The sequence below is a fragment of the Microcaecilia unicolor genome, chromosome 5 (assembly GCF_901765095.1).
Source record: "Microcaecilia unicolor chromosome 5, aMicUni1.1, whole genome shotgun sequence".
Taxonomy (NCBI): Eukaryota; Metazoa; Chordata; class Amphibia; order Gymnophiona; family Siphonopidae; genus Microcaecilia; species Microcaecilia unicolor.
The window spans coordinates 362,681,999-362,706,523 of NC_044035.1; the positions used below are offsets into that span (position 1 = coordinate 362,681,999).

Consider the following 24,525-nt stretch of genomic DNA (forward strand, 5'->3'; position numbering starts at 1 on the left):
TCACGCTGTTGATTGGTTAGGCTCCAGGAGATACTAGGCACCGGGTCTGGAGAGCTGTCTGTTTCTAGGTACTAGGCAGGTCCGGGTAGGTAGGCATGGAGCGGAGGAAGGCCACGCGCTGCCTTCATCCAACCATGGAGCTTAGATTGAGAACAGTCTGCCTGACGCATTATGATGGCTGAAGCCAGTAGGCGGAGTTTTCCGCCACATTGGTTCACCCAAAACAATAGCAAAAACTTATTCAAAATAAGGGACTGCCTATGCTGGTCCTTCTGTAAAATGTCAGTTCCAGTTGCATAGGCAGTGCCTTCAAAGGTGGAGGATAAAGGATTTTATTATTTTTTCACCTGGCAGCTGTTTTATTTATTTGAAAGTTCCCATAGCTAGATAAAAGTCATGAAATAAAATTGAATAACACTAAACCAGCCTAAACAATTAGTGGAAACAGCACTAATAAAGGCTGTATTTTGTGCTCAATTTCTACACTATTCTACACAATACAATAATACATACTAACCTACCTAACACCTTCTCTCTTCCCTTACTTAATCTCTACATAACACTAAGTGTATCTGATTCTGATATCATGTAATAATGACAATATCAACAAACTCTGTAAGCCACATTGAGACTGCAAATAGGTGGGAAAATGTGGGATACAAATGCAATAAATAAATAAATACATCACCAAATTTCAGTGAGAATATCATAATTGTTGTAATCTGCCTTGGGAAGCATGGTGTTACAAAGATTGGAACTAAAATTAAACTCTTCTTTGATTGGGTCATACGGAATCACATCTTCACCTCTTCTCTTTTGTACAAATGGATAATTCTGTTTTGAGTATGTTTCAGGGACAAGTGGTTTTCATAAGGCAAAATAATAAAAATAAATATTTTCTTTCATGTAGATCTCGCATTTGTTTAACTAAATGGGCTATAAGCCCCTAATGCAGTCCATTGGTTTTCTTATATTTTGTTCTTTTGATGACTTATACTGTGCCAAAACTGAAAACTCTTTTCTTTATCCGGACAATAGTGAATGGAGCTCATTGTGAACACTGTCCACTCTAAGAGGTTCTGTGACTGTACATGAGGAATTTTGATATCCTATATAATAACTAGCCTTTGAGCCCATAAAAACGGGCTATTATAGGAAGGGGGGGGTTGAAAGGCCCGCCGCCGAGTTCACCGCTGCCCCTCCCCCTCCGAATTCGCGCCCCCCCCCCCCCCCCGCACCGTCACCACCCACCTTCCACTCGGCCGGGCCCTCGCTCCGCTATTGAAACAGCGAGGGTCCGGGAACGCAGCACTGAGCTCTGCTGAGCTGCCGACGTCGGCCTTCCTTCTTCTTCTCTGCCTGTCCCGCCCTCTTGTGACGTAACGTCGTCGAGGGCGGGACAGAGGCAGAGAAGAAGAAGGAAGGGCGATGTCGGCAGCTCAGCAGAGCTCAGTGCTGCGTTCCCGGACCCTCGCTGTTTCAATAGTGGAGCGAGGGCCCGACCGGGTAGAAGGTGGGTGGCGGCGGCGACTCGGGTGGGGGGAGCGTTAGACGGCGGTGTCCCTCCCTCAGAAATAAGCAGTACAGACCCTCTCTGTTCCGTCCCCATCATCACGTATTGACGCGGGGGCGGGGCAGAGAAGGTCTCTACTGCGCATTTGCGAGTGAGTACGACACTCGCCTTTTATATATATTGATTCTCACCTCCAACGTTCTAATCTTGCTGCCTGTGTCCGTGGTTCCTTCGGATTTGCTGAGCTAGGCTCCATAGTCAGGCTGACATCACCGTTGCAATTATGCTGTGAACGTCAGAACCCGCGAAAAAAGAAAAAAAAATTCCATGTCTCACAGCTGATCCATGTCCAACGACCCTCCTCTCTCCCCTGCCCCCCCTGCAGCCACCCATATCCAGCGACCCTCCTCTCCCCTGCCCCCCCTGCAGCCACCCATGTCCAGTGACCCTCCTCTCCCCCTGCCCCCCTGCAGCCACCCAGGTTTTGTAGCGAATTCTTCAAGGCAGGCAGGAAAGATCCCTGGTCCTGCCTGCCCGCTGCTGGTGCTGACCCTCCCCCGCTGCCAGATTGCTGTTCAAAATGGCCTCCGACACTTACTAGGGCGGCCTCCAAGACTACAGCAGAAGTCTCGTGAGTCCACCATTGGAAGTCTCGGCGGCCATTTTGAACAGCGATCCGGCAGTGGGAGTGGGTCAGCGCCAGCAGGCAGGACCAGGGATCTTTCCTGCCTGCTCCTAAGATTTCGCTACGCAACCTGGGTGGCTGGAGGGGAGGAAAGTGAGAGAGCAGGGTCGTTGGACATGGGTGGTTGGAGGGGGGACAGAGAAGAGAAGAGGGTCGCTGGACATGGGTGGCTGCAGGAGGAGAGGAGGATCGCTGGACATGGGTGGCTGCAGGGGGGGCAGGGGGAGAGGAGGGTCACAGGACATGGGTGGCTGGAGCGGGGCAGGGGAGAGGGAGGGGGTGAGGGGGGTCCTGAGACCATAAAGGGGGGAGGGGGTCCTGAGAGAGTGGGGGTGGGGGCACACACTCACTCACTCTCTGTCTCTCACATACACTCTCTCTGACACACTCTCTGTCTATCACACTCTATCTCTCTGTCACACACACACAGACACTCTGTCTCTCACACACTCTCTCTCTCACACACAAACACACACACACACACACTGTCTCTCTCTCATTCTCTCTCTGACATACACACTCCATCTCTCACACACACTCTCTCTCAAACATACACGCCAAGGAAAACCTTGCTAGCGCCCGTTTCATTTCTGACAGAAACGGGCCTTTTTTACTAGTTGAATAAATAAGTGTCTGTTTGTGTCCTTAGTCATGCATCCAAAGGTTATAATCCTTTCAAGAAAGCCAGTTAATCATTTCACTTATTAGTGGAACACAACCACAAAGGCATATGGTATGGTCGCATTTTGACGTGAGGGCTGTGCAGACACTCAGGGGCACACCGGATAGCTCAGGCACCTCAACTTCCGTGGAGGCTTCATTAGAACGTTGGGGTTGTTCTGTTCCCTGACAGCCTTGCACTAGTTCATAAGGTGATCCTAAAATGTGTGTAATGTCTTTACTGTTATTCTCATTTCTAAGAACTTTCGCTGCTGCAGTCTCTCATTGTAAAGATATATGAGCAAGGCACTGTGGTTAATGTAGTTCACAGGCAGTGCAGCCACACTTGCTTGGTTGTGCAAGAGTTGTTACCACTGGTTGTAAGGCTGCCTAGACCTCCTCTCTCTCTCTGCCAAACTTGGCTCCTCTGTCTCCCTGCTACCATTTCCTGTTCAGCCTTACTATCTCTGTCCTAAGAGGTCAGCCAGGTATGACCTTTCCTCCATATCTCTAGGACCACCCCTTGCCACCCAATGGCAGGCTCTGTTCCCATTGGCCTCCATCTGCCCCCTCCCCGAGCCTGTAAAAAGCCCCATCACCTCTTTGTCCTTTCAGCCATGAGGTATTCTAACACCATCCAGCCAGGGGCATGGAGATGACCCCATCTCGCTCCAGACAGCTCTGTCCTGCTGAAACTCCCTGTAACGAACCTGGATTTTTTACCCTGTGAATATCTTCTTCCAAATGAGATATCGCACATTCCAGTCACCCAGCTTTGGACTATTTCTACCTGTTCAACTACCTTCCCCTCCCCCTGCAATACAACTATCTCTCTTCAGATCTCCACCTCCCACAGCCTCCAGATTAAGAAGTCTCTGTATCTTGAACATCTATCTGTGAGTAAATTATCTGTGATTTATTCAATAAAAGAGACTTCATAAAATAATAGAGACTTCAGGTGATTGCTGTGCTAGGGTTATGCTCCATGATATTGGGGCTTCTAATTACCAAGCTCCAAGAGTCATGACAGGGGTTGCCTTTTATATAGAGAGATTATCACATGCATATAGCAGAACAGGAATCCATACACACATTGCACAAGTAAACAACTTCTACAGCACAACACAGTTTATACCAAATTGTTTAACCACCCTTAAGTTTCACCTTTGGGTTCAACAAGCATTACCATGTGCATGTAAGGTCTGGATAAACAAATTAAAACAAAGTTTAAAGCAAATGCTCATAATATGTAATACTTGGTAGCAATAATGAAACAGTGATGGAATACTCACATTGTAGGCAGCCAACAGATTTATTTTCCAGTGAACATAATTAACTTCGTATGAACTTGAGGGCTAATAGTGTGCTGCTGGCTACTGTTTTTTGGTGGTGTATTGGTTGCCTTCATAATAAAATCACACACATCTATATACAAACATGAAGCCAGGAGACAAAGATTCCAAAACAACATTTTAAAAAAATGTCTTTTACAAGCAGACTTGAGGAAGAAATAAATATATGCAACAGAATTGGACAATGTTGACACATTTACCCCCAAAGCCATGCTAGTGACTGCTGTGCACTAATGCCGACACAGGCCATCCCTTTGAATGGGCTGTGTCGGCATTGCCACATGGCTTAGTAAACAAGGGGGTTAGATTGACTCTAGACAGAACTTCTGCATGAAGAATGCTTTCCCTTCATTAATCAATACCCCTCTTTGAAATAGTAGTAATTTAAAAAATCATGTGCAAGGAAGTGACATCACCACTTGGAAATGGCAGCCTGATTCCCTAGCTCCGCTGGAGTGGGAGTAGAAATCGTTAAAACCCCAAAATTTTTGATTGAAAACCTTCACTGTGAAACTTCCGGCTTGTAGGAGGGATGGCAGCGCGAAGAAAGTTAGATAAATTTAAATTTACAACGGCGAAGAGAGTTAGCAGCTCAGGCGCTCAGCAGAAGGCGGCGGTTCTCCGTTCCAATATGGCGGAGATGGAGTCTGACTCAGACCCAGACCATGCGGAGCCTATGGAGAACGATGCAGAGATAACAAAGCAAGACATAGCTCGATGGCTCAAAGAAAAGGTGGAGATAACTGTGGTAAGGAAGGACATTCAGGCAGCGGTATCGGAGCTGCACCCTACGCCTGGAATAAACTTCCTGAGCCCCTACCTCTTGCCCCATCCTTGGCCACCTTTAAATCTAGACTGAAAGCCCACCTATTTAACATTGCTTTTGTCTCGTAACCACTTGTAACCACTCACCTCCACCTACCCTCCTCGCCTCCTTCCTGTACACATTAATTGATTTGATTTGCTTACTTTATTTTTTGTCTATTAGATTGTAAGCTCTTTGAGCAGGAACTGTCTTCTATGTTTGTGCAGCGCTGCGTACGCCTTGTAGCGCTATAGAAATGCTAAATAGTTGTAGTAGTAGTAGTAGCTGCGGGTGGAGGTCCGGGAGATTGGGACCCGCTTAGATCAGACAGAGGAGCGCATGGATGGAGTCGCAGAAGATTTGCAAAAGTTGCAATCAGAGCTGAAAGCCGAACACAAGAACAGAATAGAGCTGCAGACAGCCCTGGAGGACCTAGAGAACCGGTCCAGGCGCTGCAATTTACGTTTTAAGAGGATACCAGAGGAGGCTGCCTATAAAGACTGTAAACAGGTAATAAAGGACATTAGTGCTTTTATCCTCAAAACTGGAGATAACGTATTGGGGCTCACAGAAGCTTGGGGCCCCAAAGAGACTCTTTGTCTAGGGACATTATTGCGTGCTTCCATGATTACAGTGTGAAATAAAATATGTGGAGAAAAGCGAGCTCCGTAGGCGAAGTGGAATGGAACAACTGTAAGATCAAGGTCTTCCAGGACCTAGCAAAAGCAACGTTACAGCGCCGGAAAGAAATGCGGGCGATCACTTCCTACCTACAGCAAAAGGGTTTGAGATACAGGTGGTTATTCCCCTTTGGATTGCAAGTAACAGTGGGGACCCAGACGCGCAGAGCCCAAACTACAGCATAGTAACATAGTAGATGACGGCAGAGAAAGACCTGCACTGTCCATCCAGTCTGCTCAACAAGATAACTCATATGTGCTACTTTTTGTGTATGCCTGACCTTGATTAGTATCTGCCATTTTCACAGCACAGACCGTAGAAGTCTGCCCAGCACTAGCCCCCCCCCCCCCCCCCCCACCCACCCACTGGCTCTGCCACCCAATCTCCGCTAAGCTTCTGAGGATCCATTCCTTTCTGTTTATCCCACGCATTTTTAAATTCCTTTACCGTTTTCATCTCCACCACCTCCCGTGGGAGGGCATTCCAAGCATCCTCCACTCTCTCCGTGAAAAAATACTTCCTGACATTTTTCTTGAGTCTGCCCCCCTTCAATCTCATTTCATGTCCTCTAGTTCTCAGAATGGTATGGGATTTGCGTTACAAGACGTATGAGGAGAGACTTGCTGACCTGAACATGTATACCCTGGAGGAAAGGAGAAACAGGGGTGATATGATACAGATGTTCAAATATTTGAAAGGTATTAATCCGCAAACGAACCTTTTCCTGAGATGTTCTTTATAATAGTCTACCATTTTAACCAGCACCAATGTCAGGCTCACCAGTCAATAACTTCCCAGATCTCCTCTGGAACTTTTTTAAAAATCGGCATTACATTGGCCACCCTCCAATCTTCTGGCACCATGCTTGATTTTAAAGATAAAATAGATACTTTTAACAACAGTTCCACAAGTTCATTTTTCAATTCTATCAGTACTCTGGGATGAATACCATCTGGTTCAGGAGATTTGCTACTCTTCAGTTTGTCAAATTGTGCCATTACATCCTTTAGGTTTATAGAGAGTTCATTCAGTTTCTCCGTCTCGTCAGCTTTCAGTACCATTTCTGGCACTGGTATGTCTCTCAAATTTCCCTCGGTGAAGACCAAAGTAAAGAATTCATTTAATTTCTCTACTATGGCTTTTTGTTCCCTGAGTGCCCCTTTTACCCCTCGGTCATCTAGCAGTCCAACTGATTCTTTTGCCAGCTTCTTACTTTTAATATACCTAAAAAGAATTTACTATTGGGCTCATTTTCTAAAGAGAAGGACGCCCATCTTTCGACATAAATCGGAAGATGGGCGTCCTTCTCACAGGGTCATCCAAATCGATGTAATCGAAAGCCAGTTTTGGACGTCCCCAACTGCACTCCGTCGCAGGGATGGCCAAAGTTCAAGGGGGCGTATCGGAGGCGTAGCGAAGGCAGGACTTGGGCGTGCCTAACACTAGTACGTCCTTGACCCATAATCGAAAGAAACAAGGACGTCCCTGACGAACACTTGGACGACTTTACCTGGTCGTGTTTTTCTCACGACCATGGCACAAAAAGATGCCCGAAATTACCAGATGACCACCGGAGAGAATCGGGGATGACCTCCCCTTACTCCCCCAGTGGTTACTAACCCCCTCCCACCCTCAAGAAAACATCTTTAAAAATATTGATTGCCAGCCTCAGATGTCATACTCGGGTCCATCACAGCAGTATGGAGCAGTTTTAGTGGGTGCAGTGCACTTCAGGCAGGCAGACCCAGGCCCATCCCTCCCTACCTGTTACATTTGTGGCGGAAACAGCGAGCCCTCCAAAACCCACCAGAAACCCACTGTACCCACATCTAGGTGCCCCCCTTCACCCATAAGGGCTATTGTAGTGGTGTACAGTTGTGGGTAGTGGGTTTTGGGTTGTTTTTTTTTGGGGAGGGGCTCAGCAAACAAGGTAAGGGAGCTATGTACCTGGAAGCAATATATGAAGTCCACTGCAATGCCCCTAGAGTGCCTGGTTGGTGTCCTGGCATGTCAGGGGGACCAGTGCACTAGAAATGCTGGCTCCTCCCACAACCAAATGGCTTGCATTTGGTCGTTTCTGAGATGGATGTCCTTGGTTTCCATTATTGCTGAAAATCAGAAACGACCAAGAATAGTATAATGCTTCTGTATCCACTCCATGGAGGCAACCTCACCTTGAGTATTGCGTTCAGTTCTGGTTGCCATATCTTAAAGATATAGCGGAATTAGAAAAGGTTAATAGAAGAGTGACCAAAATGACAAAGGGGATGGAACACCATGGAGCGATACAGAGGCATTATAGTATTTTCAGTCTTAGTCACAATCCCTTTCCTAATAATTCCTAGCATCCTGTTTCCTTTTTTGTGTGCCGCCATACACTGAGCAGAAGATTCCAGCGTATTATCTACAATGACACCTAGATCTCTTTCTTGAGTGCTGACCCCCAAGGTGGACCCTAGCATCAGGTAACAATGATTTTGGATTGTTCTTCCCAATGTGCATTAAATTTCATCTGCCATTTAGATGCCAAGTCTTCCAATTTCCTAAGGTCGTCGAGCTGGTCTGTTCAGATAATGGCATTGAATATTCCACACAGCTCCAGCTAAGAGAAATTTAGGGATAACTGCTGCATTTCTTCAGAAATTTCCCTTTAGATATCGGCTCATAATCTTTGCCTTCCTTCTGCAATGCCTTGTCCCCAGTACTTTAGTTCTATTCTTCTTATTTTATACAGGAACTGCTCAGATATATTTTGTCATAGTCTATCAAATAAAAGAACCATAAAGCAAACTAAGCTAGTTTTCATGTTCCTTTTGCAAATCCCTCAAATGATTTATTCAAATAGGAGCCAGTTTGTCCCAGTTCAGAGGCAGTGCAGCAGCTCCAAATATTTACTCTTTATGAGAGTGAAATACAGGAATACAAACACACATTTTACAACAGCTGCCACTGTCAGGCAAAATGTTTCTCAGTTAAAGGAAGTTCCAACTCGACCCCAAAGCAATAGGAGGAAAGAGCAAACAATGAGAGAAGCTAGAAGAAAGTAAATCTCGGACGGGTATACACTGGATCTCAATACAATACAACAGGCTCTCAATATATCTCTGTCATTATACACTGTCCCCACTCCCAGATATTCAAAAGTATTGAACCGGCCAGGATCAGCACCTGGCCGGTTTAATGCCCCATAACTGGCTATCCGGCTATATTCAGCAGGGGTTAGCCTACTATCTCCCACTGAATATGAGTGGATAGTGGCTATCAGATAGATGGTTATATCCAGGGCTTTTTTTGAGGGGGTACTCGGGGGTACTGAGTACCGGCACCTTTTCCGTTGTCTGCTAAAATTGACCCATGGTCCCCAAGTTTTAATGAAAGAGCTCAGGCTCTACACAACAATTCTGCCTTGTCATAGATTCTGTGACTGGTTGCAGGGGGCCTGGCTATTATGGGGTGGGTCCCTCAGTAATCACCCCACCCCTGAAGGGTGGCCTGGCATTTGAGTACCGGCACCTTTTTTGCTAGAAAAACTGCATATATCAGTCGACCTAACCAGCTATCTGCCGATTTTCAGCTCCACTTTAGCGGTTAAATTTGGCCACGTGAATGTGTGGGATATCTTTGGCCTGTTAGGAGATAACCAATTAAGTCTAAATATCAACATAGCCAGTCATCTTCTAACTGGCCAAATATATTCATTGCTGGTCACCGAGAATGGCCTGGCATTAGTGGTGACCACAAGAGCCTAGCTAACTCCTGCAGTCTGAACATCGGCCCCTGTATCTCAATACATCTCAAGCATTATACGCTGGATCTCAATACATCTCTGGCATTATACACGGGTTCTCAATACATCACAGGCATTGAATACTGCGGAACTATTGTTAGTAATATGTAGTTTATTTTAAAAATCAAGCATTGTACTGGAAGATTGGAGGGTGGCCAACGTAACACCAATTTTAAAAAAGTTATCCAGAGGTGATCCAGGAAATTATAGACCAGTGAGTCTTACGTCAGTGCTGGGCAAAATGGTACAGACTATTATAAAGAACAAAATTACAGAGCATATTCAAAAGCATGGATTAATGAGACAAAGTCAACATGGATTTAGTGAAGGGAATTCTTGCCTCACCAATCTACTACATTTCTTTGAAGGGGTGAACAAACATGTGGATAAAGGGGAGCCGGTTGATATTGTGTATCTGGATTTTCAGAAGGCGTTAGACAAAGTACCGCATGAAAGACTCCAGAGGAAATTGGAGAGTCATGGGATAGGAGGTAGTGTCCTATTGTGGATTAAAAACTGGTTAAATTATAGAAAACAGAGAGTAGGGTTAAATGGTCAGTATTCCCAGTGGGAAAAGGTAGATAGGGTCCTGCAGGGGTCTGTACTAGGACCCCTGCTTTTTAACATATTTATAGATGATCTAGAGATGGGAATAACTATTGAGGTAATTAATTACATTTTCTGATGACACAAAGTTATTCAAAGTTGTTCAATCGCAAGAGGATTGTGAAAAATTACAAGAGGACCTTGGGAGACTGGTCATCCAAATGGCAGATGACGTTTAATGTGAGCAAGAGCAAAGTGATGCATGTGGGAAAAAGAAACCCAAACTATAGATAGATATGTGATGCAAGGTTTCCCATTAGGAGTCACCAATCAGGAAAAGGATCTAGGTGTCATCGTTGATGATACGTTGAAACCCTCTGCTCAGTGTGTAGCGGCAACTAAGAAAGCAAATAGAAAGTTGGGTATTATTAGGAAAGGAATGGAAAACAAAAATGAGGATATTATGATGCCTTTATATTGCTCCATGGTGTGACCACACCTCGAGTACTGTGTGTAATTCTGCTAACTAATTCTCAAAAAAGATATAGTGGAATTAGAAAAGGTACAGAGAAGGGCAACAAAAATGATAACTTCACTATGAGGAAAGCCTAAAGCAGCTAGTGCTCTTCAGCTTGGGGGCAGGATCAGCAGAACTGGGACCTGGGGGCAGGACCAGTAGAACTGGGACCTAGGTGGATCAGAAAACAGGAATACAGAGGCTGACTGGAAGACAGGAACGCTGGGCTGGGCACCACACAGTCACTCGCTAACACTGAAGCCTACATTGATTCGGGCACCAGAGGCAATTTTATTAAGGGGGCCCTTGTTCACCATTAAAACATCCCTACCCAGGAGCTTCCAAAAGCCATAATGGTCTCCTCAGTATACGGGAACATTCAGGGACATATTAGGGCCAGAATGACTCCTTTACTTCATAGGGAGGTAATTGTCCTGTATGTCCTTCAGATGTCTATAAATCCAATTATTTTGGACTGCTCTGGCTGCAAAAACAGAACCCCGGAATAGATTGGGACCGTGGAGAGCTAGTGGCTTGGAGTATGCCCTGTCAGTGTTGCTGCCTAGACACAGTAGTTCCTGTAATGCCCCTGGCCATCACGGAGATGGATGCTGCTGAGGTCCTTCCTTCGGCCTATGTGGCCTCGCAGACATGTTTTCCAAAAAACAGGCAGAAGTCCTTCCACCTCACCGGGAGTATGACTGTCCCACAGACCGAGGTAGGGTGTTTTCACTCTCCATCCCAGAGATCCAGGCCATGTGTGCATATATCACTGAGAACCTTCAAAGAGACTATCTGTCCCTCCATGTCCCTGGTGGAAGCCAGCTTTTTCTTTGTAGGAAAGAAGGATGGGTCCCTATGCCCCTGCATAGACTAATGAGGACTGAATGTTATCACAATCAAGAACAAGTACCCGCTTCCTCTGATTTCTGAACTGTTTGATCGTCTTCAGGGAGCCCGTATTTTCACAAAGTTGGATCTGAGGGGGGGCTTATAACTTAATACGCATTTGCAAGGGAGATAGCGGAAGACAGCCTTTAATACCGGAGATGGTCACTACGAATATCGGGTCATGCCATTTAGGCTTTCCAATGCCCCTGCCTTTTTTTTCAGAGCTTTGTCAATGACATATTTTAAGCTTTGCTACAGAACTGTGTCCTGGTGTATCTGGAAGACAGCACAGTAGTCTGTTTTGGCCATGGGGCCCCTGCCCTTGCTATGGGAACCACTGGTCCTCACTCCATTCTTGACTCAGGCAAGCTCTCTTGGCAGGACCTGCCAATCTGGCGCTTGAGGTGGTGGCTGTCATGCTACCCTGGCTGGTGCCATCCCCGGTGCCACATGATGAAGAAGCAGAAGGTGGTGCTGCCTGGTTGGTGCCATCCCCAGTGCCATGTGATGAGGAAGCCATAGGCTGCATTGGCAGAGTAGAAGTCTGGATATTAGTGTAGTCCTGCAGGTCCCTGTGTAGCCCCAACAAATGTTCCCCAACATCTGCTGTGTCTCTTCTAGCCTCCTCTCCTGCAGCTGCAGACCTTGACGCTTTAGCTTCAGCTTTTCCCAGTGGTAGGTCACCAAAAGTTGGTTCTGGTACCTCTGTTTGTTATCCCAAAGTGATTGCAGCCATACAACCTACACATATTGGTAATCACACTCTTGGCAGCAGACAGCAGTACAAGTTCTGGTGTGCTATGGTGTATGAGAGATGAGTTAATAGGAGATCCGATGAAAGTCTGGAGAGTCTAGAGAGACCAAGGTTAAAGGGTCCTGGTGGGTGCCCCTTTTATATCATTGTGCTATCAGGAATGGTTCCGAGAATGTGATAGCTTTGCAGATCATTGGTTGTGCCTTTGATGTTATGACTCAGAAAACCACAAGAATGTCTTTTGACATCATTCTAGATGCTTTCCTGGAACTCTGGGCTCTGAACAGTCTTGAGGGTCAATGCAGGGGTGGCCCAAGACAATGTGCCACCTGAGGTGAGAAATGAGCCACCACCGCCACCTCCCTTCCAAGGCAAGGAATGAACCGCTGCCGCCGCTGCCCTCCTGAGGTGAGAAATGTTTATAATTAGGTCTGCCTCACCCATTTGCGCAGCGGAAGCCATGGGCTCTCTGTACTATCCTAGAGAGAACTGCAAATCCCCTCTAGATGCTTAATTACCCCAACCTGGTATCTGCTCATGACAGTGTTACTCGGTCAAGGCAGTATAGACCCTAGTAATTAGAAAGGAACCCAGTATGTAGTAGATATAATAAGATAGTTTATTACAATCTCACCAATGCTAATACAGGTAAGTTAAGCATTCACATAATGGGGCAGCATATCATGGCACGTCCTCTCTCTCTAGCCTTCTCACTCCATAATCAGAAGGACTCGCTGGGATATAAGGAGATAGTTTATTTCAGTCTTACCAATAGCAAATCAGGCAGTCATATGATTTGAACAGCAGTCCACGACACGTCCTATCTCTGTCTGACCTTCTGGAGTCTTCTGCTCTCTTCTTCTTCTTCTCCTCTCGTCTGCTCTAATACTCCTCAAACTGCTGCTTATATACAATTTTGGCCCTATTCATTTCAATGGACCCCAGCTGTCTCAACAGGGCTCCTAGCCCTTATCAGTTGATCAGAATGACTTCATATGTTCCCAAACCTTCCTGTAGCCCCCCCCTTTGGATGTTCTCACCCGGGGTGCAGCTGACCCAGTACTATCTCTACATAACCATATCAACTCTTGCTCATGACGTCTTGCAGGTGCCAGTCTCAGGATTGTTTATAGAGTAGATTGCCCCCACCCTTGCCAGCTCTCAATTACCTCATTTCAGCACTTGCCACAGTAAAATGTAACTGTGTCAAAGGTGATCTCTGACTCTTACAAGCTAGCTCTCTTTTGTATCGGAGATGATTCTGATTTTAAGAAGCCTAGCTCTTATTATGAGCCATTGGTCTGTATTTTACTGAGAGCAAGGGCTAGCATAACTCTTCAGAAATGAGCCACTGCCACCACCCTGGTGCCACCCCCCCCCCCCAAGGCAAGGAATGAGCTTGAACCTCCGCTGACACCCCCCACCACAGTCTGTCATCTCCCCCTTCCTTCCCCAGCCCCCTTCCACCAATTTACCTTTTCTTTCTCATTTTTCCAAAGGCGGTGGCAGCGATTCCCAGAGGCTGCCCTGCTGCCGGCCCTGTCCCCTTCTCTCTACAGTAGCCCATCTGTATGACGTAACTTTCTGTTTCCTCAGAGGCAGATGCAGTAGACAGAAGGGGCTGGGACTGGCGGCAGGACAGTGTCTGGGAATCACTATTGGAAAAATGAGAAAGAAAAGGTAAATTGGTGGAAAGGGGTTGGGGAAGTAAGGGCGGAAGGTGATGCTGCCTCAGAAGAGTGCCACTTGAAGACCCCGCCTCAGGTGGCCTAATGGTAGGGCCGCTCCTGGGTCAACGAGACAATATTTCATAGTCTTCCATCAGATGGATTACCCAGTGGGAATACGAGCATGCTAAGACTCGGCAGAGTTCCAATTCATAGCAAAGGTTTCTGTTGGTGAAGCACCAGGCACTGTCAAATTGATGACCGGCATTCATAATACCTAAAGTACAGGTTGGCAAACTCTTGTATTTGTGGCAGGGTCTCATACCCTTACAGTGGGGTAGAAAGCAGAGTCATCTCTGGTGCTCTGTGGAGCAGTTGTGTGGGGTATGAAGCAAAGTCAGCCCTTCTTCTCCTCGGGGCAGGTGTGTGGGTTAGGATACCCAGTCAGTCCTGGTCCTTCTCAGGGCAGGTGTGTGATTCAGCCCTTTCCACTCTCCTTATTTTCCTAGGTAAATTTGCAATCATTTGCTGTATTTTTCATGGCTTATTTCCTGGATGTGATGCTCATCTATTACCCTGCAGAAAGCATTTATGTCAGATACTCTGACTGAGCAAATCCCTCACCCTCCATCCCTCTGTAGTTCAGGGCTTTGCTTTGCCAGAGGATGGGACCTTTTCTAAGTGTGGCTGCCTGTGCGGCTGTCCTGTGGTGCCCATTGATCTGGGCTGGCACAATGCCCTGCCTGGCAGGATGGCCAGGAATTCACACTTCCTGCCATCACTTTATACTGAAGCGGGTGGATTTTCGGCATGCCTGGGATATCTGTGCAGCATGTAAAGGGCACCTAGTTTATACCCAGAACAAGAGAACATGGACCTTTCTGAAACGTTACCTCCGCAGGATGCCGGACTGGTGGATAGGAGACTCCAGCAGAGGTAAGTTAGACTCATGCACTACATAGGCACCTGCTTTCTATCAGTGTCCAGGGCTCAAAGGTCTCTTCCTTGTAGGTGGACATAGAGGCAAAGCTGCCTAAACTTAAAATCATCTATGCACAATATTATACCTGTGTTTGTGTTCTTGCATTTGTTATAGTGCAAAGGCCTCCGGGAGGACCATTTCCTGCCCAGATAATACAACAAAGTCTCCAGAGGCTGAGGAACTGTCACCCAGCATTTACTGTGCAAGAGGGGATCCCAAGGACTCAGTCCCTGTGTCTATCATGTTTATATTACTACTACTTATCATTTCTATAGCGCTACTAGATGTACGCAGCGCTGTACATTTGAACATGAAGAGACTGTCCTAATTAGATTGTAAGCTCTGTTGAGCAGGGACTAACATGAAAAGTAAGAGATAAGGGAATTACTAAGGTGGGGATGATAAAATAAGGGTACTGGAAGAAGTAAGTAAGGGTTAAGAGTTGCTTTTACCCTAGATTTAAAGTGTATTTAGCATCAGTGGCGTAGCTATGTGGGGCCACGGGGGCCTGGGCCCCTGTAGATTTGGCCCTGGACCCCCTTGCCGACAACTCTCACCTTCCATAAACCAAGTTCAAGCCAGGGCAAGTTACTAAGTAATCGAATATCCAAAAATACAATTCAAATCAGTAATCTAAAAATTTGTCAAATACAATTGGGGATAAAAAAAACAACAAAGCAATGGAATCAAATGCATTTATTTGGAATAATACCCGACGTGGCCACATTTCGCCCTCAGGCTGCGTCAGGGGTACAAACTATAAAAACAAAACACAAATGTAAAAACATATATAACCATTTAACAATGTCGTAAGCATGATTCAACTAATAAAATACAATTGGGGTAAATTTTTAAAGTCTTAGAAATAATTTGAAACATGTACAGCACCAAATATACATATATATGCATGTATACGTAGGTATCTGAATATCGGAGCTTATACATCATGTATCGGCCAATATTCAAAGCGATTTAGCTGGCTGCTGACCAGTTCAATTGCTTGGTCGGGGATAGCCACTCATTTTCAGTGGCATTTAACCCGCTCAGTGTCACTGAAATGCATGATTAGTGCCTAACTCAAAGCCAGTTATGTTGGGGGGCGTTCCAGGGGCGGAGTCAGCAGTTGGTCACTTAAGTGCTGATATTCAGTCCGTAAGCTGCCAGGTTTAGCGCATAAATGGGGCCACATAAAAGTCTGTCCTTTCTTTATGTGCTGAATATCAACTTTAGTGGCTACGTGTCATCCGGCTCAAAAATAACAGGATTTTCAAGGCAAAGACCAGACAGGGCCCAGCTTTGACTATCTGGGAATAACTTTGACAGCAGTGACCATAATGCTCACCGCTGTGGCTGAATATTGACCCCCATAAAATATAAATTTGGCTGAGCTACTTTTTCCAGATCTGAGTCAAACATATCATCTACGAGTCTGATATTGCTGGACAACACTACTGACCAGTTATTACTGGTGTAAGGAAAGGAAGGGGGATGGGATTTGATATAATGCCTTAATCAATGTGGTTAACACAGTATAAACAGGTACTTATTTGTACCTGAGCCAATGGAGGGATAAGTGACTCACCCAGAGTCACAAGGAGCTGCAGTGGGAATCGAACCCAGTCTGCTGCACTAACCACTAGGCTAGTCCTATTCAATGTTGGACCATGTCCAGGCACCAGCACTGAATTTTGCAAGGTGCTACAGTTGAAGAATTTTGAGCACACTTTAGTGGGTACATGTGCGCTCATGTGTGTGTAAGTGGCAGTGGAACATATGTGTATAAGATGTGTGTCACTGCAGCATATATTCCCTTTATGCGTAGAAGGCTCCAGGATATTAAAAAAAAACAGTTACACATTCTGCTGGACACAAAATGTGTAACTGCTGTTAGAATATTGGCCTTTTTTAAAAATCTTTTCTCCTTTCTGCCTCCTCTGGGTGATCTGGATTCCATGGGTGTCTCAAGGGATCTCCTAGGGGCTCAGCCTTGCTACCGACTCCTGCAGCCCAGTCCCCAGCATTAGGAGTTCAGGCTCCTGCATGTATTAAGGGCGATTTTCAAAACTTCTCACAGGAGAACATAAGTAATGCCACACTGGGAAAAGATCAAGGGTCCATCGAGCCCAGCATCCTGTCCATGACAGCGGCCAATCCAGGCCAAAGGCACCTAGCGAGCTTCCGAAACGTACAAACATTCTATACATGTTATTCCTGGAATTGTGGATTTTCCCCAAGTCCTTTTAGTAGTGGTTTATGGACTTGTGCTTTAGGAAACCGTCTAACCCCTTTTAAAACTCTGCTAAGTTAACCGCCTTCACCACATTCTCCGGCAACGAATTCCAGAGTTTAATTATGCGTTGGGTGAAGAAACATTTTCTCCAATTTGTTTTAAATTTACTACACTGTAGTTTCATTGCATGCCCCCTAGTCCTAGTATTTTTGGAAGTGTGAACAGATGCTTCACATCCACCTGTTCCACTCCACTCATTATTTTGTAGACCTCTATCATGTCTCCCCTCAGCCGTCTCTTCTCCAAGCTGAAAAGCCTTAGTCTCCTTAGAGGCATATTTTCAAAGCACTTTGGGAGGCTAAGTTCCATAGGTTTCTATGGAACTTTGGGAGGCTAAGTGCTTTGAAAATGAGCTTGCTAGTCTCCTTAGTCTTTCTTCATAGGGAAGTCGTCCCATCCCCGCTATCATTTTAGTCACCCTTCGCTGCACTTTTTCCAATTCCACTATATCTTTCTTGAGATGCGGCGACCAGAATTTAACACAGTACTCAAGGTGCGGTCGCACCATGGAGCAATACAACGGCATTATAACATCCTCACACCTGTTTTCCATACCTTTCCTAATAATACCCAACATTCTATTTGCATTCTGAGCCACAGCAGCACACTGAGCAGAAGGTTTCAGTGTATTATCGAAGACGACACCCAGATCCTTTCTTGGTCCGTAACTCCTAACGTGGAAGCTTGCATGACGTAACTATAATTCGGGTTCTTTTTTCCCACATGCATCACCTTGCACTTGCTCACATTAAACGTCATCTGCCATTTAGCCGCCCAGTCTCCCAGTCTCGTAAGGTCCTCTTGTAATTTTTCACAATCCTGTTGCGAGTTAACGACTTTGAATAACTTTGTGTCATCAGCAAATTTAATGACCTTGCTAGTTACTCCCATCTCTAAATCATTTATAAATATGTTAAAAAGCAACGTTCCTAGCACAGACCCCTGAGGAACCCCACTAACAACCCTTCTCCATTGTGAATACTGCCCATTTAACCCCACTCTCTGTTTCCTATCCTTCAACCAGTTTTTAATCCACAATAGGACATTTCCTCCTATCCCATGACCCTCCAATTTCCTCTATAGCCTTTCATGAGGTACTTGCCAAACGCCTTTTGAAAATCCAGATACACAATATCAACCGGCTCCCCTTTGTCCACATGTTTGTTTACTCCTTCAAAGAATTGAAGTAAATTGGTCAGGCAAGATTTCCCCACACAAAAGCCGTGCTGACTTGGTCTCAGTAATCCATGTTCTTGGATGTGCTCTGTAATTTTGTTTTTGATAATAGTCTCTACCATTTTCCTTGGCACCGACATCAGACTCACCGGTCTATAATTTCCTGGATCTCCCCTGGAACCTTTTTTTTTAAAATCGGCATTACATTAGCCACCATCCAATCTTCCGGTACCACGCTCGATTTTAAGGATAAATTACATATCACTAACAGTAGCTCCGCAAGCTCATTTTTCAGTTCTATCAGTACTCTAGGATGAATACCATCCGGTCCAGGAGATTTGCTACCCTTCAGTTTGCTGAACTGCCCCATTACGTCCTCCAGGTTTACCGTGAAGTCAATAAGTTTCTCTGACTTGTCCGCTTGAAATACCATTTCCGGCACCGGTATCCCACCCAAATCTTCCTCGGTGAAGACCGAAGCAAAGAATTCATTCAATCTCTTCTTTTGCTGGCTTCCTGCTTTTAATATATCGAAAAAAAATTTTGCTATGTTTTTTTGCCTCTAATGCTATCTTTCAGGTGGAAAAGGGTGTTTGAAACTTGTGTCTCATCCCCCTCTCCCTCAGTGTTTGTAAAAGTATGCACACCCTCCACAGACACTTTCACTCGGGAAGGGGGGGAGTGGAAACTTAGTCTGGGGGAGGGAGTGTTCTCACAGGGTTTCATCTATATTGCACAGTACTCGGGGTGACTGAATTTAATTTTAGAAATGATCTTGCAGACCTGGTTTGTGCATTATATGTCCTACTCTGCTTTTTATACAAAACCATTCCTGGGGTTAGTATTTTTCCTGTTGCTGCTGTTTTGTTTTGTCTTCAACAGACTTTCAGATACAGCGAAGAGGCCAGAGGCAGTTCCTGGAGGCATCATGTACTTATCTGTCGAGCACAGCAGAATTGCGTACTCTCAATGGGGCAGCCTGTCTGCACAACAAAGCGTTCATCTGTGAAAATGGTAAAAAAAAACACCTCCTCCCCCCCCCCCCCCCAAGGCAATAAGAGAGAACATGAAAGGGGCATTTCCTTCACAGGGTGAGGAGAGTAGTGAGGAGTACACCCCATCCTCTGTGTCCCTCCCATAGGGCAATAAGAAACAACATGAAAGAGACATTTCTTGCACACTGTGAGGGGGGCAGGGAGGAGGGTAATGAGGCGTAAGGTGGGGGGGAGGCAGTGACAAGGGCACATCCTCATCAGCATGGTGGGGGAATGTAGTGAGAAGGATGATCATTTTTACCATAGTGTAAGGCAAAGAGACAGCAACATGCCCTCATAAGTGTAACCCAGTGGTTATTTTTTATTTGTACCTGGGCTCTGGGGGATTTTTCCTGGGGTCCAGGGTGTCTTCGGGCTGTCCATGTGGCCCAGAAGAGTCATTGGTGGCCAATGCTGTGCCCCAGAGGCAGCTCTGAGCTTCCAGAGCAGAGCTATGCAGCCCAGCCGAGGAGTGCTGTTTCCCGGCCGGGTGTGAGAAATGGCTGGTTTCCACTCCCAGGTCGGCACTAGGCCCAAAGTGAAGCCAGGGCCTCGATTTTTTTTGAGGCACCCTGGCAGGAGTTCTGCAGTTGCTGCAGTAAATCATGGTGGTTTATCATGGCCGTGGAGGGACCTCCAGGACCCGGTCTAGTGGTGGAGGTCGAGTGATGACCTTCTGGGGACCAGGTAAGGGGTCTGGTGCACCAAGATTTTGTTTTGTTTTAAAATGTATTTTTTTTGGTCCTGTTGGGCTGGCTTTTAAAGGGTTAATTTTTTGAGGGATTCTAATAGTAGTTTTGGGTTCCTGAGAACCTCTTTAAGTGGCCTGGTACTTTGAAATTTTTTGAAAAAAATATTTTTGTGGGTTAAATGAGAAGGTTTTAGTTTGGGCCAGTTTTGGGTTTCTTTTTTTGAGTGGATGTCACTCAAGGCTGTGCGTAGGGCAATGTAGAATTTTATTACAGTGGACATCTCTGTTTTTATGGGATTTTCAATAGTGATTTGTGACAAAAATATGTAAGCATCCTTAAATGTGTGTTAAAATGTACTGTATGTATAATTCAACAGCACTAATTGTTAAAGGACATTTTGAACAAATTTCATAGCAATTTTTGTGGTATTTTTGTTAAAAATGGAACTTTTCCATTATTCTCTATGGAGAAATTCTTTTTCAAAATGGAGATTGTGAAAAGCTTATTTAAGGTCTATGCTGCAAAACATCCTGTGATCTGATTGGCTAGCATAGGTCAGCTGGTGACTCAGTCACCATCTCCATTAGTAACAACTTGCCTGGGAATGGGGAGAGAGGCTGAAGACACCAAAGAGGGACTGCATGATAAGATTTATGAGCCAGAAAGTGGTTGAAAGTTATTTTTCTGCAAGTGCTTAAGTACTGAGTGAAGGTAAAGTGGGCTGGAAGTGAAAGGTGTGGGATTTGTTCAGGAAAAATCTGAAGACTGATGTTTTGGTTACTTGTGTGCTGTTTGAAAGTTTGGTAATTAAGAATGAGGGAGAGAAACCAATTGCAAGACTGTGTGAAACAGGTTTAAGTGGATTGATCCCAGTTAAGCCCAGTGGCGTTCCTAGGGGGGCTGACACCCGGGACGGATCGCCGATGCGCCATGCCCCCTGGGTGCAGCACCCCCCCGGAACAGCGCAACGCCCCCCCTGGCGAAAGAACCCCCCGAGTGCACGCCGCTGGGGGGGGGGTGCCGCGTGCCTGCCGGCTCTTAGTTTTCATGCTCCCTCTGCCCCAGAACAGGAAGTAACCTGTTCCGACAGGCGCGCAGCACCCCCCCAGCGGCGTGCACCCAGGGCGGACCACCCCCACCGCCCCCCCCCCCTTGGTACACCACTGGTTAAGCCACTAGGAAAACTGGTCTCCAAGGCTTAAGGTTGGGCCTAGGGTATTGCAGCTTGTGTGTTCTGCATAATTTGCTAGTGTGACAGTGTGGGAGTTTGCACCCTTTTGGAGAGACCAAGTTGCTGTGGGCAGCGTGACTGCAGTGTTCAATGAAGATTGCCCTTCTTTAGTTGGGGTACACAGTGAAAAAAATAGAAGGGCTATTTTGGATTGCAGAGTTATCATTTATTTGCTCAGCTAGAAAATCATAGTTATCCCTAAGCACCCTTTGTGGAGTTAGACAAGAAGAAAGACTTTTTTTTGTTGATTTGTTTTAAGTGTGAGGCATTAGTTCCAAAGCTGGAAGAGAAGAAACTAAGTTCCAACGGTCAACCAAGGTGAAGAAAAGAAGCACAAAGAAAGACCAAAGTAAAGATAAATCTGCACCTCCATGTACAGCAAAAGAAAGGGCATGGAGAAATCATTTAATTCAGTAAACGTACCTTTTCTAGAGACTGGTTTTGGGTGTCTGTACCTGAAAACCATAAAATAGATAACAAGGAATCAATTCTTAAGACAAACACTACAAAAGAAAGTTCTAGCTATAGAGTAGAAGGAAGGAAACAAGATATCTTGCTCAATACTTATCTGATGGTTTCACTGTTATTCTACAGGTGTATTACTGCTGGTTAATGTTCAACTACAAAAACATGTTTAAATTTATGTTTATGCAACAAAAGAACCAATTTTGTTAACATCACCAATTTTCTATACCCCCAAATTGGGTTTAAAAAAAAAAAAAAAAAGTAAATTGTACTTACCATCAGTCTGGTTACTGGGTCTTAAAATCCTTTTAGTTTCCTTTCCTCTCCATAGTTGAGAACTTTGGAGATGAAGTTAGTTTAATTGTCTCTGAGCTCAGAAGTGAACTGTGAGCTTGAGGTATTCAGCCACGGATAATGGTAAAGCTCGCAGGGCACCCTGAGACTCAGCAAGCTACATAAGGGAAGTCAGTGAGAAATGTTCCTGTTCTGCAGTAGTCAAATGATTAGAACTGTGGGTGATGATGGAGGGGAAGCCAAGGTACAAATTCTTCTGCCTTGCCTCATGATCTTGGGGAAGTAAATTCATCCCTCATTTCCTTAGATAGGAGTGAGGATCGGAGAATACATACTGTACTTAAATGTAACTCACCTTGAGCTAGTACTGAAAAGGCCTGAACTAAACCAGCTTCCTTCCCGTTCACATGCTCAAGTCATTTATAAGAAAGCCAGTTGAGAGAAGGCAAATGAAAATTGAAAATGACGACATGTAGTAAGTGGACAACCTTCATCTCTAACCTTAATAAGACTATTAACATCGTATAAGGATAAATTTAATATTCTCCATTTCTCACAATCAGGATTTTGAAAACATCACAGTATGGAGTCAGTAATTGGGGCCATCCTGGCGGAAGATCTCTATTAGGGAAAGGTCAGAAAGCTGTTTTATTACAGTTTGATCTGTTATGTACCTTTGACCTGGTAGACCATTGTCTTATTGATATTAACTTCTATTGGAGTAGAAGGTGATGCTTTGCCATGGTTTCAAAGTTTTCTATGTCAAAGATCATATACAGTAAGATTTCAAAAATCTTTCTCATCTTCTTGGAAGCCATCTTGCGGAGTCCCTCAGGGGTTTCCTTTGTCTCCTACTTTGTTTAATTTGTTGACCAGTTCCTTTCTGAGAAGTTCTGAGAGAAGAGGATATGTCGCTGGGTAAGTGAACATTATTTTGCTCTTTCATTGGTGATTTAAAGATTGGGGATAAAAGAGGTATTGTAGGTTAATTGATAGACAGAATTGAAAAAAGCAAACTTTATTAACTGGTTTCCATAGTTTAAAACCCTTTCTCCCATAGATTTAAACTTGAACTTTTTGCCATAGCCTACAGCATTAACAGATAGCCTCTAGAAGGCACAGCAAGGCCTAGTTCAGTCTTCATTTCTTTTCACTCATTGAATAATTAAGCTGTAGAAGTCATTGCTGGAGGATGTGGTAACAGTGGTTGGTGTATCTGGGTTTAAAAAAAGGTTTGGACAAGTTCCTTGAGGAAAAGTCCATAGTCTGCTATTGAGATAGACATGGGGAAGCCACTGCTTGCTCTGGAATTGGTAGCATGGAATGTTGCTACTATTTGGGTTTCTGGCAGGTACTTGTGACCTGGATTGACCACTGTTGCAAACAGGATACTTGGCCACATGGACCATTGGTCTGACCCATTATGGCTATTATGTTCTTATGCTTTCATCAGCTGGCTACAAGGTCTTTACTTATGCAGATGACATAACAATATTGTTACCTGTGGGTAACACACCTACTGACATCTCATGCAGTATTGTGAACCGTATATGACAGCTTGAGAAATGGTCTCTGAATTTGATAATATACCTTACCGACTAAAAGTTTTCGATCCCTTTGTGGAGTAGACTCCTGTTCTGAGTTTTCTGTTATCACTGCCAATCAGTTGGAGGAAATTATGGCTGGGATTAACCACTCATTTTGTCATTTGGAAGTAGTTCATCCTTCAGTTTTGAAAGTCCTAAATAATTCTTTTTTGGAGCTCTACACTCAGCTGGTTAACAAATTGTTCAGAGAGGGGGTTATGTCCCCCAATCTTAAGACAGCTGTTAGACCATTAATCAAGAATGCTAACTTAGATCGTACTGTGGTTGATAATTATTGACCAATTTCCTCACTGCCTTTTCTTGCAAAAAAGATTGAAAGAGTTGTTTTGTTGAAATTAGATGGCCATCTTTGCAAACATGAGATATTGGATCAGCGTCAAATTAGGTTTCGTGAAAATCATGAAACTGAGAAAGTTCTGATATCTCTTCTTGATGGTGTCAAGGTTGGCTTTGACAAAGGCAAAAATTTTCTATTGATTACTTTATACATCTCAGCAGTTTTTGACACCATCAATCACGACATTTTAATTAATCATTTACAGGCTGTTAGATTATATGGTACAGTGTTATGTTGTTTTTTTTTAGCAGAGAGAAAGTTTTGTGTATTTGATGGTAGGACAAAATCTGATACCGTATCTTGTTTACCAGGTGTGCCTCAAGGCTTTTGCCTCTCTGCAGTACTTTTCAGTCTTTTCCTTTTTCCTCTTTGTTCCTTGCTTATGGTTTTTCGTTTTACAATATAAACTTTAAGAAGACGATAAATAAATTTTAATTCCGGTTGAGAAATCTTTTGAACATAGTTTTGCTATGTTGCATTTATACCTCACCAGTGTTAATCAGTGGATGAAAGGTGACCCTCTCCTCAAGTCACTTCACTGGCTCCCAATCCGTTTCGC

General features: G+C 44.8%; 1 protein-coding gene across 1 annotated transcript in view; it reads left to right on the forward strand.

The window, feature by feature from the left end:
* Positions 1 to 19,183: 19,183 nt before the first annotated feature.
* Positions 19,184 to 24,525, forward strand: part of LOC115471006 (polycystic kidney disease protein 1-like 2) — a 99,104-nt gene continuing 93,762 nt past the window's right edge. The window contains exon 1 of the mRNA XM_030204674.1: positions 19,184 to 19,320. The gene's annotated coding sequence lies outside the window, so the exon portion shown is untranslated. The remainder of the gene's footprint in view (positions 19,321 to 24,525) is intronic.